The sequence below is a fragment of the Panthera tigris genome, chromosome B1 (genome assembly GCF_018350195.1).
Source record: "Panthera tigris isolate Pti1 chromosome B1, P.tigris_Pti1_mat1.1, whole genome shotgun sequence".
NCBI lineage: Eukaryota > Metazoa > Chordata > Mammalia > Carnivora > Felidae > Panthera > Panthera tigris.
This window is the reverse complement of record NC_056663.1, coordinates 199,545,367-199,559,107: the sequence shown is the minus strand read 5'-3', so window position 1 is coordinate 199,559,107 and position 13,741 is coordinate 199,545,367.

Sequence of the window (13,741 nt, the reverse complement as noted above, 5' to 3'; positions counted from 1 at the left end):
GCTTTCTGGAGCTGGTGTGCCAGCTTTGAGCAACAGTTTGAAGCTACCTGGAGAAGCTTAACTCTCTCATCCTCTATGGGCCAGTGAGTGTGTCCCCGAGCGTATGAAGTTCTCGGCATGTGCACCAGGCTACAGGTCCAAACCTCTCCCAAATTGGGAGCCTCCTGAATACTCATCAACAGTGAAACAGATAAGGGAAGTGTGATATAGTTAAAAGGCACAAAGCCATGGGGCAGTGAAAATGAGTGACCTTCAGGGGTACACAGCATCACAGAAAAGTTTTCAAAAACACCGTGTCAGGTGGCCAAAAGTAAGACCTGCTCTATTTCATGTAAACTGCAAAAACAGGCAAAGCAAAGCAATGTACTCCTTGGAAACACTGACAATAAAGACAGTCATGGAACCTGATATAGAATCCAGTGTAGTGGTTACCTTAGGAGGTGAGGCAGATGAAATACTGATGAACTCCTGCTTCAGGGGGAGGGTCTTGGGGGGCTTGTAATGTCCTAGAGTATTCTATCTCTTAACCTGGGGGTGGGCGACTGCACAGAAAATCATTTCATTACTTTTCTATACTGTCCATAAGGATTTTGCATAGAGAGATATGGATATATTTATGTTATGTATTGTTATATATGTTACATATTATATGCATGTATAAGACTGATCTAACAGTCCCAGACAGTGAATAAAGGAAGGATGACATCTGTGCCCAGGAAACACAAAAGCATCATCCTGTCACCTGTCCTTCATCCTTGACTGGAAAAGGCATCACCATGGACCCTGATGCTAGTGGGGGTGTGGCTCAGGGTGCCAGCAAAGACGAGAGAAAGAGGTGCTGTGACATTGAGCTAAACCATTGCAGGAAAGCTTAGGGAGTATTCATGTAGCTTAGAGCCTCACAGCTGAAGTCAAACCCACACTCTGTTTTGTATCTTGCATAAAGTTATCCTTTTCTCTCCAGGTCTGTTTGCCAGACAGAGCTTCCCTTTGTGGGGAGACAATTATGTGATAATCCCAAGGACTGTTGAACTCTAGGCTAGACTCAGTTAAAGGAGGTGGCATTTAGTGCAACACTTGTTCTAGAAAATGTTTGTAGTTAAACTCCCTATGCTTGTCTGCTGAGATGGGTTTGCCCACCATCCTGAATGGGACCTAACTCACGGAGGCTTCACTGAAGAGCTTGACTTGAATACAAAAGAACACTGCAGGATTCTCAACACAGACAAGGGCATATTTCTTTCTTAGCAAATATTTAACCAATGGAATAAGCAGTAGGATTTGGCAGAGCTCACGCGGTCTGTCAAGCTTCTTACTGGGGAAAGTGGGGAATGGAGGGCCATACTATCACCCAGATGTCTGCCCATGTGAAAGTCACTTCTGGGTCTGCAGTGACCTCCCCTGCCCCTGCTTCCCAGGGGTGTGAGGCTTCAAGGAGGCACGGTCTTCAGAAGGACTTTGACACTGCAGGGGACAATTCAGACCCTGTTTTCAACCAAACAGGAAGGACCCATCTCTGCTCCCAACTTTCCCCTATAGCTCAGCACCAGAGGACCGTATCCTTTCCCAAAGACCTAATTCTTCCTGCAGGGATGCAGGCTTTCCCAACGGACAGATGCCACAGAATCGCTCTTGGGCTCCCAAGGCCCCTCCCAGGGGCCCCATAAATGCTGCCATGTTGGAGGAAGTGTCCAGCTTCACTGTTCTGTGGCTGCTGGAAAGGTGGTGCAGCCCCTTCCCTCTGGCTGTCAGCTGCAGTGAGCAGGAAACCGCCCACCAAAACCTTGGGAAACAGCAGCCTCTCCACATGGGGTGTTGTGGGGCCTAGGAAGCAGCCCAGATGACCCAGCTTGACTCATGGACACGAGCACAGGTGACAGAGAGCCTCAAGTGAAGGGCAAAGCCTTGCAAGGAGAAGGTTCATCTCACATGTGTGCACCTGGCCACCACATGGCTGTGAACAAGAAGGCCACACCTAAAAATACTGATTGGTGTTTTAGGGAACATCAACTGGGGCACATTTCTCTTCACATGGATGTGCCACCCCACAGGCTCACCTCCTATAGAGTTTCATCTCCACCATCCTGCCTAGCACAGACACCTGGGGAGATCTGGCTTGGAAGGAAACCTCCATGTCTCCATGTAGATAAGCCCCCATGGAGGGGGAGAAGGAAGCCCGGTGCTTCTCCCACCCAACCACCCCACTGGTTTACTGAGACAAAGAACCACTTTCAGTGGTGGAGTTCTGGTCCAGGGCCAAGCATGGAAGTCCCGGAAGACAGCAGGAGCCCAGTGTGTGATGATGCCATGGAGTCACATGACCACCTTTGGATGCAGACTTTAACATTTTGGGCTCAAGATACTTTACAACCCTCTCTCCTTAGGCTCCAGCTCTCAGCAGTCCATCTAGCCAATTTTTCTGTTACTTGCCGCCCAATATTTTCCTGAAAGATGTGCATTTATTTGCAATAGACGTTCCCACGTGTGCTCTCATAAGCAGACAAGGAGGAAGTGTGAGTGAGAGTCTCTCTCTGACAATAAACATCACTGGCCAGCCACATCCTTTCCCCTGTGGTTTCTAAGTGATGATAAGAACATGTTTACACAAACTAACAGAAGCAAAGAAACACATACCTGAAAAGTACATCCCTGTGGTTGTGCGTTTGTGTTGACTCCAGATTATAATTCTGCAGTGAGTATCTTCAGGCATACAAGCTTATTTTTCCTTCTTTTATAATTTACATAGGGTAAATTCCCCCATATGTAAATGCTGTGTCAGGGAGGATGAAAGTTTTCATAGCTCCTGCTGCCTAGTGTCACGCTGGTTTCCACAATGCCACATTGGTGTTTGCAGCTCACCCACCCCTTCCCAGGATCAGGAGATAGATTATTGGAGCCAGCTGTGTGTTGTGATTTGCCATAATCTATGAAACTCTGCTACTGTGCAATCACACCAACGTTTTCTGGGGCAAGCGGCACCCGGGGATTGCTCGGCGAGACCCTCCCCCAGGGAGTCAACATGGGTCCAAGCTGGTCTCTGAAGAGTGAGGTTTTGAAACACAACCCCATCTGAGATAAAACTCTGGAAGGGGGTGCCGACTGGCAGGTGGACAGGTTGGACATGGACAGGGTAGAGGCTAGGAGTGGATGGAGGCTTGAGACAAAGGAGGGGTGCTTGATCACGGGTCAGTGAGAGCGTGAAGTTCCTGCGCCAGAGTAGGGAGCTAGGTGAAGCCATTTCCACCCTCCTGCACACACGCATGTGCACCCACTGATCCACCCCAGTAAGATAAACAGTGCCACCAAGTGGAGAACAGAGCCATGACACCAAGCCCTGTCCAACTGCGCTCTCCAAGCACATCCCCTACAAGACCTGCACAAGTCACTCCACCTGCTTAGTGTACAGACTATAGAGGGCTTCATAGTTTCACTTCTAGGGGAAACTGGATATAACTTCATTCAGGTTTCATTCGGTTTGCTGGTTTGTTTATTTGTTCATTTTCTTTGCTTCTGTTTTTGCTTAAATTGTTTCCTTTTTCCTTTTTTTTTCTTTCCCTTTCTTGGATACAGAGGGAAAATATTTTTACTATATTTTTAAATCTTTTATTCTATTTAATTTTCTTTATTTTATTTTATTCTATATTGCTATATAATTTTTTGTTTTTTTCTTACCTTTTTTCCCCTTTCCTTTCCCTTTTTTCTCTATTCTATCAAGCTTCTTTCAACAAGAAGACCAAAAGACTCTTAGGATCTAGCTTTCTTTATCAGATTTTTTGTTTCATTTTTAATGTTTCAATTTTTTAAAAATGTTTTAATATTCATTTATTTTTGAGTGAGATTGAGAGAGAGAGAGAGAGGCAGACAGAGCACGAGCAGGAGAGGGACAGAGAGAGAGAGACACACAGAATCCAAAGCAGGGTCTGGGCTCTGAGTTGTCACCACAGAGCCCAATGCTGGGCTCAACCCCAAGAACTGCAAGATCATGACGTGAGCCGAAGTTGGATGCTTAACTGACTAAGCCAGCCAGGGGCCCCTAATTTTTATTTTTTATTTTATTAATTTTTTTCTTCCTCCAAGACGACAAAATGAGGGAATTCACCCCCAAAGAAAGAAGAGGAAGGAATGGCAGCCACGGACTTAACACAGATATAAGTAAGATGTATGAACTAGAACTTAGAACTATGAAAATAAGAATACTAGCTGGTGTTGAAAAAAACATCAAATCCCTCTCTGCAGAGATAAAAGAAGTAAAATCTAGTCAGGATGAAATTTAAAATGCCATAATCAAGATGCAATCTCAAATAGATGCCATGATGGCAAGGATGGATGAAGCAGAACAGCAAATCAGTGATATAGAAGATAAAATTATGGAGAATAATGAAGCAGATAAAAAGAGGGAAACAAAAGCAAATGATCATGACACAAGAGTTAGAGAACTCAGTGACTTATTAAAGAGGAAAAACATCTGAATCATAGGTGTCCCAGAAGAGAAGAGAGAGAAAAAGGGACAAAAGTTTTATGCGAGCAGATTATAGTGGAAAACTGTTCTAACCTGGGGAAGCACATAGACATCAGAATCCAAGAAGCACAGCGAACTCCCATTAGATTCAACAGAAACTGACCATCACCAAGGCATATCATAGTCAAATTCACAAAATACACAGACAAGGAAAGAATTATGAAAGCAGCAAGGGAAAAAAGTCTTTAACCTATAAGGGAAGACAGGTCAGGTTTGCAGCAGACCTATCCACAGAAATGTGGCAGGCCAGAAAGGAGTGGCAGGATATATTCAATGTGCTGAATCAGAAAAATAGGCAGCTAAGAATTCTTTATCCAGCAAGGCTGTCATTCAGAATAGAAGGAGAGATGAAGAGTTTTCCAAACAAAAACTGAAGGAGTTTGTGACCACTAAATCAGCCCTGCAAAAAATTGTTTAATATGAAATTTATTGACAAATTGGTTTCCATACAACACCCAGTGCTTATCCCAACAGGTGCTCTCCTCAATGCCCATCACCCACTTTCCCCTCCCATATACCCATTTACACCATATACCTATCTTCACTATGTACACGTCTACACCATATACACGTCTACACCATGTATGCATCTACACCAAGTATGCGTCTACACCATGTACGTGTCTACACTATATACATGCCTACACTATATACGCATCTACACATATACCCATCTACACCATATACGCATATACACCATATATGCATCTGCACCATATGTGTCTACACCACATACCTGTCTACGCCATGTACGCATCAACACCATATACACATTTGCACCATATATATGTCTACACCATATACATACCTACACCATATACGTGTCTATACCATATACATGTCTGTACCATATAGCCGTCTACACCATATACCTGTCTATACCATGCATGCATCTACACTATATATGTGTCTTCACCATATATGTGTCTACACCACATACCCATCTACACCATATACATGCCTACACCCTATACATGTCTGCGCCATATACCTGTCAATATCATATACCTGTCTACACCATATATGCATCTACACCACATACCCGTCTACACCATATACATGTCTACACCATATACCTGTCTACACCATATACCTTCCTATACCATATACTGGTCTACACCATATATACATCTACACCACATACCCTTCTACACCATATACCCGTCGATACCATACACGTGTCTACACCATATACCTGTCTACACCATATACCTGCCTATACCATATACTGGTCTACACCATATATGCATCTACACCACATACCTGTCTATACCATATACCTGCCTACACCATATACCCATCTACACCATATATGTGTCTACACCATGTCTACAGTGCATGTAGTCTGAAGCCAGTGATGTCGGGAAACCCAGCCTTACGTGACTCAGTGTGAAATGGGTTAATATTCTCTGCCCTCGGGCGTCTGGAGAACTTGATGAGGTAAGGTGAGTGAAGGCGCTGGCTCTTGACACCTGGGCATCTGGGTCAGCAGGACAAAGGCCCCTGCTTGCGCCGGTTGGGGTCCTGCGGAAAGGAGTAGGGTGGGCCCAGCTGGCCGCCTGGAGAGCAGGCACCACCTCCGCGGGAAGCTACCCCTGGGCTTATGCTCTCAGAGCCCTGTTATGTAGCCTCTGTCGCCCTCCAGCTTTGGGTCCCCTCTGGCACACGGGAGGAATCTGAGGCCACTATGGCTCGGGGAGGGGGGGGGGTCTCACAGGCTTTATCTGATCCAAGTGCACGAGCTTCACCGAGCGGCCTCGTGCCTGTCACTTACTCTGCCGAGATCACTCATGTTCACACGTCGAGGCTGGCGTCTGCAGAGAGGGATCGTTAGCCTGCTCCCTGATGGCGAGGACCGTGCTCGGGACACGTGTGCACAAACATAATACTGTTTTCCCTTTCCGGTCTCTGCAGAGAGAGTAACCGCACGGTGCAGGTGACCCGGGAGTTCATGGAGTACCACGTCAACAATGATATGGATCCGCAGCCCGTTTCTAATAACTACGCGTCTGCACCCGATGAGACCGCGAAGCGCCCCCGGAAACCAGTGGGAATGCAGATTGTGGCGGGGGAGCTCAGGACCGAGATCCGGCAGTACCCCCACAGGTGCACTCGGGCTCCCCCAGGGTCGTGCCAGGTGCGCGTGGGCGGGGCCCTGACGGGATGAGTGTCCATGTTTGCTCCGGTTACCTGCTCTGGGACCCGTGCTTGGCACATGGTCCTTCTCCATGGGAGCTTGATGGAGAAAGGGTTACTCTGCTCCCTGGCCTCCTGGCTCCATCGCACGTGTTGTGTGCCTCATAGAGGGTGTCCAGGTTCAGAGCTGGGACAGGAACCCACAGGGGCCATTTGGACTGTGGCTTTGCCACTCCTTCCAATGAGAGGTGGAATCTACCTCCCCTCTATTAGAGTCAGGGCCAGCGCATAACTCATCTTGACCAATAGAAAGAGGCAGAAGTAACGCAGGGTAACCTAAGAGGTTTCAAAGCTTCCGATTTGGTACTTTTGCAGCTCTGAGCCACCCCGCAGACAAGGCTGGCTACCTTGCTGGTCTCTCCATGTAGAAGGGGAGAGACTCGGCCAGGCTCCAGCTGTTCTAACTATCTGGCTGATGCATCTTGGATCATCTAGGCCCAGCCAGCGTCTTGGTGACTTCTGGAGATCCCTGAGTAACCCAAGGTTAACCAACAGAACCACCCAGCTGAGCCTGGCCCAGATTGCAGAATCATGAGCAAATACGTGACTGCTGCTTTAAACCACTGAACTTGGGGATGGTTTGTTACACAGCAATAGCCAACTGATACACTAAGTAAGGTCTGTCTACCCACTCTCCATATCCTCCACTAAGCTTGTCCCCTTGAGATCAGCTCTTGCTTTCTGGGCACATCATTCCTTGCTTAGAACCCAGTCTCCTCGTCTATCAAAAGGGAGGGTTGGGGCACCTGGGTGGCTCAGTCAGTTAAGCATCCAACTTCGGCTCAGATCATGATTTCAGGGTTCACAAGTTCAAGCCCCACATCAGGCCCTCTGCTGTCAGCATGGAGCCCACTTTAGATCCTCTCTCCCCCTCTCTCTCTGACCCTCCCCTGTTCACATGCTTTCTCTCTCTAAAAATAAACATTTAAATTTTTTTAAAATGGGATGGTTAAACATGATTACTGAAGTACTTTTGAAAAATGTTTTATTATATTTTTGACAGAGAGAGTGTGCATGAGTGGGGGAGGTGCAGACAGATGGGGGGACAGAGGATCCAAAGTGGGCTCTGTGCTGACAGCAGAGAGCCTGATGTGGGGCTTAAACTCTCAAACTGTGGGATCATGACCTGAGCCGAAGTCAGATGCTTAACTGACTGAGCCACTCAGGCGCTCCTGAAGTACTTTTTAGTTTTGAAGATTCTGTAACATTGAAAGGCCTGAAACAAGTTGGAATTAGCTTTAGGGCATAAGACAATGACATATGATGTTCGATTCCTAGGAAGGATAATCTGACTATTATTTTAATTGCAGTGTTTAAAACACCTTGAACTTCTCAGCCAGGAAATTATATATGAAATTGGTTTTCCTGTGTTTGGGAAAGGACAATTGCAATGTTAAAAAACACTCTAACTGGAAAACAAAGGATAAAATCTAAAGGCTTCAATCCAGAGCCCTTCTTGAAAAATGGTGAACCCACCTGTGTGTTGGTTCTCCCCATAATCATCCACAGCGCCAGCGTCATGTGTCAAAGATTCGTGAGCTAAAGCACAAGAGATATTCAGGAGGGAGAATTGAAATGTCATTTAGAAATTAGCAAGTGCAATTAAAAATATCAGTTGAGACTCTGGCAAAAAAAAATGAGTAAGGGGTGCTTGGGTGGCTCAGTTGGTTAAGCATCCAGCTCAGGTCATGGTCTCACGGTCCGTGAGTTCGAGCCCCACATCGGGCTCTATACTGTGAGTTCAGAGCCTGGAGCCTGCTTCGGATTCTGTCTCTCTCTCTCTCTCTCTCTCTGCCCCTCCCCCATTCACACTCTGTCTCTGTCTCTCAAAAAATGAATAAACATTAAAAAAAATGAAAAAAAAACCGAGTAAGAGGGATGATAAACTTTCACACCAGAGGAAATGCTATGTTGGGTAAATCTACCAGAAACCCAACCGGATGAATCCACTCTTATTTAATCACATTCAAGGGGTCTGTCTACCTCTGATCCAATGAAGCACTCTTGCTGGGAGCCCACACCTGCCCTCGTGTCCACCTGCACTGGTGGGAGCAATGCCACCCTAGACCAACGTTTCCACCTTCTCTTGAACCTGGCTCCCACACCTTCCAGCTGCATGACCTTAGCTCTCTGTGACTTAGTTCTCTCTTCTGGTTTCCATGGGCCCCTCTCTTTCCATCTATCCCCACAGTGGGCTTGAGTCGTGCCTGGCAGGGGGGAGTGTTCACTCTCATCAGGGTCCTCAGCATCTTTTCCTGTACTCCTCATGTGTAGCTGACCAGTTGTTCTTGTTGACTCCACTGGCACAACAGATCTCAAATGCTTCTAACTTCCTCCTTTCCACAGCCACCACTGTGGTCTGCACAGTGGCCATCTGTCACCTTGATGATCTCAGGCACCTTAAACTCTTGTCTCCATGCTCTTCCCTGCTCCCTTCAATCTGTTCCCTGCACTGCAGCCCAAATGGCCTTCTAAATTAAAAAAAAATTTTTTTAGTGTTTATTTTTGAGAGAGAAGAGAAAGAGTGTGAGTGGGGGAGGGGCAGAGAGAGAAAGACACAGAATCCGAAGCAGGCTCCAGGCTCTGAGCTGTCAGCACAGAGCCTGACCTGGGGCTCGAACTTACGGACTGCGAGATCATGACCTGAACCGAAGTCGGATGTTTAACCGACTGAGCCCCCTGGGCGCCCCCTGAATTTCAGGCCTTTTAATACGTGAGAAAGATCAGGTCACCTATCTGCTTAAAGCTTTTCCCTTCACACATAGAATAAACCCAAAGCCCAACCCACACCCACACAGCCTGGCTCTGCCCCATGTCTGAACTCCATCCCACCACTCTGTCCCCCATTCACCAGCCTCTTTCTGCTCCTCGGCCATGGCTGGGTTATGACTGGTGTGAGTTTTTGGCACTCGATGTCCCCTCCCTCTAGAATATCACCCCTAAAACCACCTTTTCTTTTCCTTCCAGTCTTGGTTCAAATGTCACCTATTTCAAATATCAGATGTCATATAGTCCCTGGCTATCCTGTCTCAAGAAGCTCGGCCCCCTCACTTTGTGTCCCAACACTCCGCTTTAATCTTATCTTAGCCCCAAATCTCTCTGAAATTGTCTCTGTTATTTGTTTATTTCTTCATTGTCTGTGCCCCTGCTCCACCCACAGGCATACACATGCGCTTGCTTTCAGGCATGCACACACACACACACACACACACACACACAGATGCACACACATTTGCATGCACAAGCACAGATTCAACATGCAGGAGTACATACAAGCACATGTGCACATCCACGCACACACGTACTCTCAAATACAAACCTCCTGCTCCTGGCCGGTTAGCTCTGTGTTGCCCAACCCTGGAATGGTACTTGGCCCATAAGAGACCGTCTCTGAAATATCTGTCAAATGAATGAATGAGACCAGGAATCTGCCTTGATTTCCAGCTTTGACCCTCACTAGCTGCGTACTTGAGAAAGTCCCTGAATTTATCTTAATCTCAGTTTTAAATTGTTTCATGGGGGGGTATGTGAGGGTTACGTGAGAAAAACACATTAAATGCTTAGAGCAATGCCTGAAATGAAGTGCCTAATAACTGTTTGTTCTTCTGGTGTTGATGGTCATGGTGGTGGTTATGGTGGTGAGGGGGACAGTGGTGGTGAGGGTGATTCCTGATGAGGAAATGATTGAGGATGAGGCATCACTGGGTCCCTAGTTCCGTACAATTATATAACATATATAAAAGGCTTAAGGTGGTGCTGGACAAATGGGAAATGCCTAATAACTGTAGGTTCCATTTCAGTTTAGTTTAGTTCAAAGCAAATGTGTCCTCTTATGATAAAACCCAGTGAAACCAGATTCAAGAAAACCACACTCTAAAATTCTGATTTAACAGCGTTAGCTGGTCATACAAGGATTATACAAAGGACTTCGTTGTGTTTTATTGCGTCTTAGGGAATTTTGTAAATAGAATAATTAATTCTGTTCTAAGTGTGAGGGCTTTAAAAAGATTTACTGCAGTTAGTATAATTTGGTTACATCTTAGCGCTAGAAAAATTTCCAAAGAACACATGATCTACTCACTCACTCACTCACTCACTCACTCACGAGTTCACTTAATAAGCATCTACTCACTAAACATGTTCATTTTTGCGGAGCTCAGGTCTTACTGGAGGCTTTTTCAATCCAGTGTAGCAAACAGACCCCGGGTTAGATGGAGTCTTTCCAAAGAGTGGGGACACAGATGAGTTTTTCCAAGGAGCTGTTCTACAGGCACGGAGAGAGAAGGGTCCTCCCTGGATGAGAAGGAGGGTGAGGAGCGAGGGAAAGAAAGGCTTCTTCACAGGGACCTGGAGGGAGACGATGGTAAGCAGCCTGGCCGCACAGATGGGTGTCTATTTGTGTCGGGGCTCGGTGCGAGCCAGGTGAGTGTGAAGGGGACAGATTCAGGTGTGAGCGTGGACCGGCCTGGACCAGTTCGCAAAGGGCCTCCAAACCCAGCCCAGGGGGGCAGCTTGGACTCAGGGAAAGGTTGTGCACAGGACACCTTGGAAGGGGTGGAAGGGGATATCTGGACTGGAGAAGCCAGGGAGGGGCCCCTGCAAGCCCCTACCTCCTCCCTACTTTGCTGAGTTTGCTACTCGGGGAACACTTGCTCTGCCGACACTACCCGTCCTCTCTCCTAATGAACGGCCTTCTGGTTCAGAGCAACTTAGGAAAATATTTTGCAAATTTGTGGTGAAAATAAATGAAATCAACAGTAATTTTGAGGCATTCTAAAAATGTTCAAATACAGATGGGATGTATAAATCGGGCCTCTTATATTTACGAAGCGGAAGAATACAGAAACAGAACCGTGCTAGTGAGCACCGAATTAATTTCATGTAAGGACAAAATAACTCTCCTCCCTCTGACTTTGTTTTTCTGTTCGGAAAGTACAAAACCTGGTATAATTGAGTTATTTTTTTCCTATGTATCTAAAATTTTTTAAATGTTTATTTATTTTTGAGAGAGAGAGAGAAAGAGAGAGAGAGTGGGGGAGGGGCAGAGAGAGAGAGGGAGACACAGAATCCAAAGCAGGCTTCAGGCTCCAGGCTCTGAGCTGTCAGCACAGAGCCTGATGTGGGGCTCGAACCCACAAACCGTGAGATCATGACCTGAGCTGAAGTCGGACGCTTAACTGACTGAGCCACCCAGGCGCCCCCTTTTCTTCTGTATCTAAACAGCAGGTGAAAATATTGTGTAATTAATCTGTTCAATGTTGTGAACCTATGATACTAACAGAAATTCAATTTCATTTATTGAATGAACCACTCAGCTGGGGGATCTGATATTCTGTTCAGTTCAAGAAGAATTTATTGGAGCCCAGGTAGAATCAGGTACTGCCCTGGGGTTTGCACATCTGTCCCACAGGGGTGCACATCTGTCACACCTCTCAAGGCAATATGGTTATGACCACTTTTGTAAGAACTTCCTGGGGATCAAAAATGCTACCTGCTTAGCCCAAGGTCTCAGTACTGGTAAGTGACAGAGCTGAGCACCGGACCCACTCCTAGCTGACCCCGGAGGCCCTGATTTTTCCGGAACTGCACCTCCCTGAACTGCATGCACAGGAATGCAATGTATCGACCTTGCTCTGAAGGGAGACTGTTCAGGTCACCTAAACTATTAAGTTGAGGAAGTTCAGATACCTGGATTCTAGAATGTGCTGGTAGAAGGTGGAATGAAGTCAGAACAGGATGAGCCCAAGTCAGCTTGTGGCAAAGCCTGGTGCATATTTGTTTGCCGTGGTTGCCATGGCAAAGCACCACAGACCGGGGCGGGGGCGGGGGACGGGGGTGGCTCAAAAAGCAGAAATGTATTCTCTAATACTTCGGAGGCCGGAAGCCTGAAAGCAAGGTGTTGGCAGTGCTATGCGCCCTCTGAAGGCCCTGGGGACAATCTGTTCCAGGACCCTCTCCCAGCATTCCTTGGCTTATCAATGCACCACAATAACCTGTCTCCGTCCTTGCATGGCATTTTTCCTGGTGAGTCTCTGTGTTTCTTCTTATAAGGACACCAGTTATTTTGCATTAGGACCCACCCTAATCTAATATGACCTCATCTTGACTTGATTCTGTCTGCAAAGACCCTAGTTCGAAATTAGGTCATATCCACAGATACCGTGGGTTAAGACCTCAACGTATCTCTTTGGGGGAAACAATTCAATCCACAACGGGATGCTCATACAGATGGGGGCTGATCAGGGAGGGCCTCTGGGAAGAAGTGACAATTTTAAAGGCAGAATCAAACCAGCTCTTACTCAGTAAATCTTAACCAGTAAACCAGGGGCTGTGGCAGACTGGCGTGGGAAGGCGAAACACTTCCCTTGTTTGAAAACTGAGGACTCTCAGGATCCCAGGACTTTGTCAGCACGCCGGGGGGGGGGAGGAGGGAGCGATGAATTCGTATGAGGCGGCAGGGGGTTTATCGGTCACCCACTGTGGGTTGGCCAGACGGCTGGGAAGCAATAATGCGATGCCACCCGACAAGGGCTCTGGGGTTAGAGCTGCTGCCTTAGGTTTGCATCTTAGCTCAGCTGCTTATGTGACCCCAGACAAGGGGCTCGTCGCTCTGCGTCTTGGTTTTTTTCTCCTGTGTAGAGCGAGGACTGTAGAGGCACTCGCCCCAGAGGGTCATCCTGTGGACCGAACGAGTGAACACCCCGTAGATGCATAGTGTAATCGTTCAATGACTTTTAAGAGTCATCCGGTCCTGCAGCCGGTGCCTGCTATACGGCAAGCACTCAATGCACATCATTCACTCAGCAAGCATTTATCCTGTATGCCGGCGCTGTGATGGGCGTGGCTTTCATTTTCCTGGGGGCTCCGTGACCAAGGACTGAAACAGAGCTCTGGAGGCTGGGAGTCTGAAATCAGGGTGTGGGCAGAGCCAGGCTCCCTCTGAAGCCTGCAGGGGAGTCCTCCCTCACCTGCCCGAGCTGCGGGTGCTGCCGGCGATCCCGCTTCGCCGGCTTGCATCTGCAACGC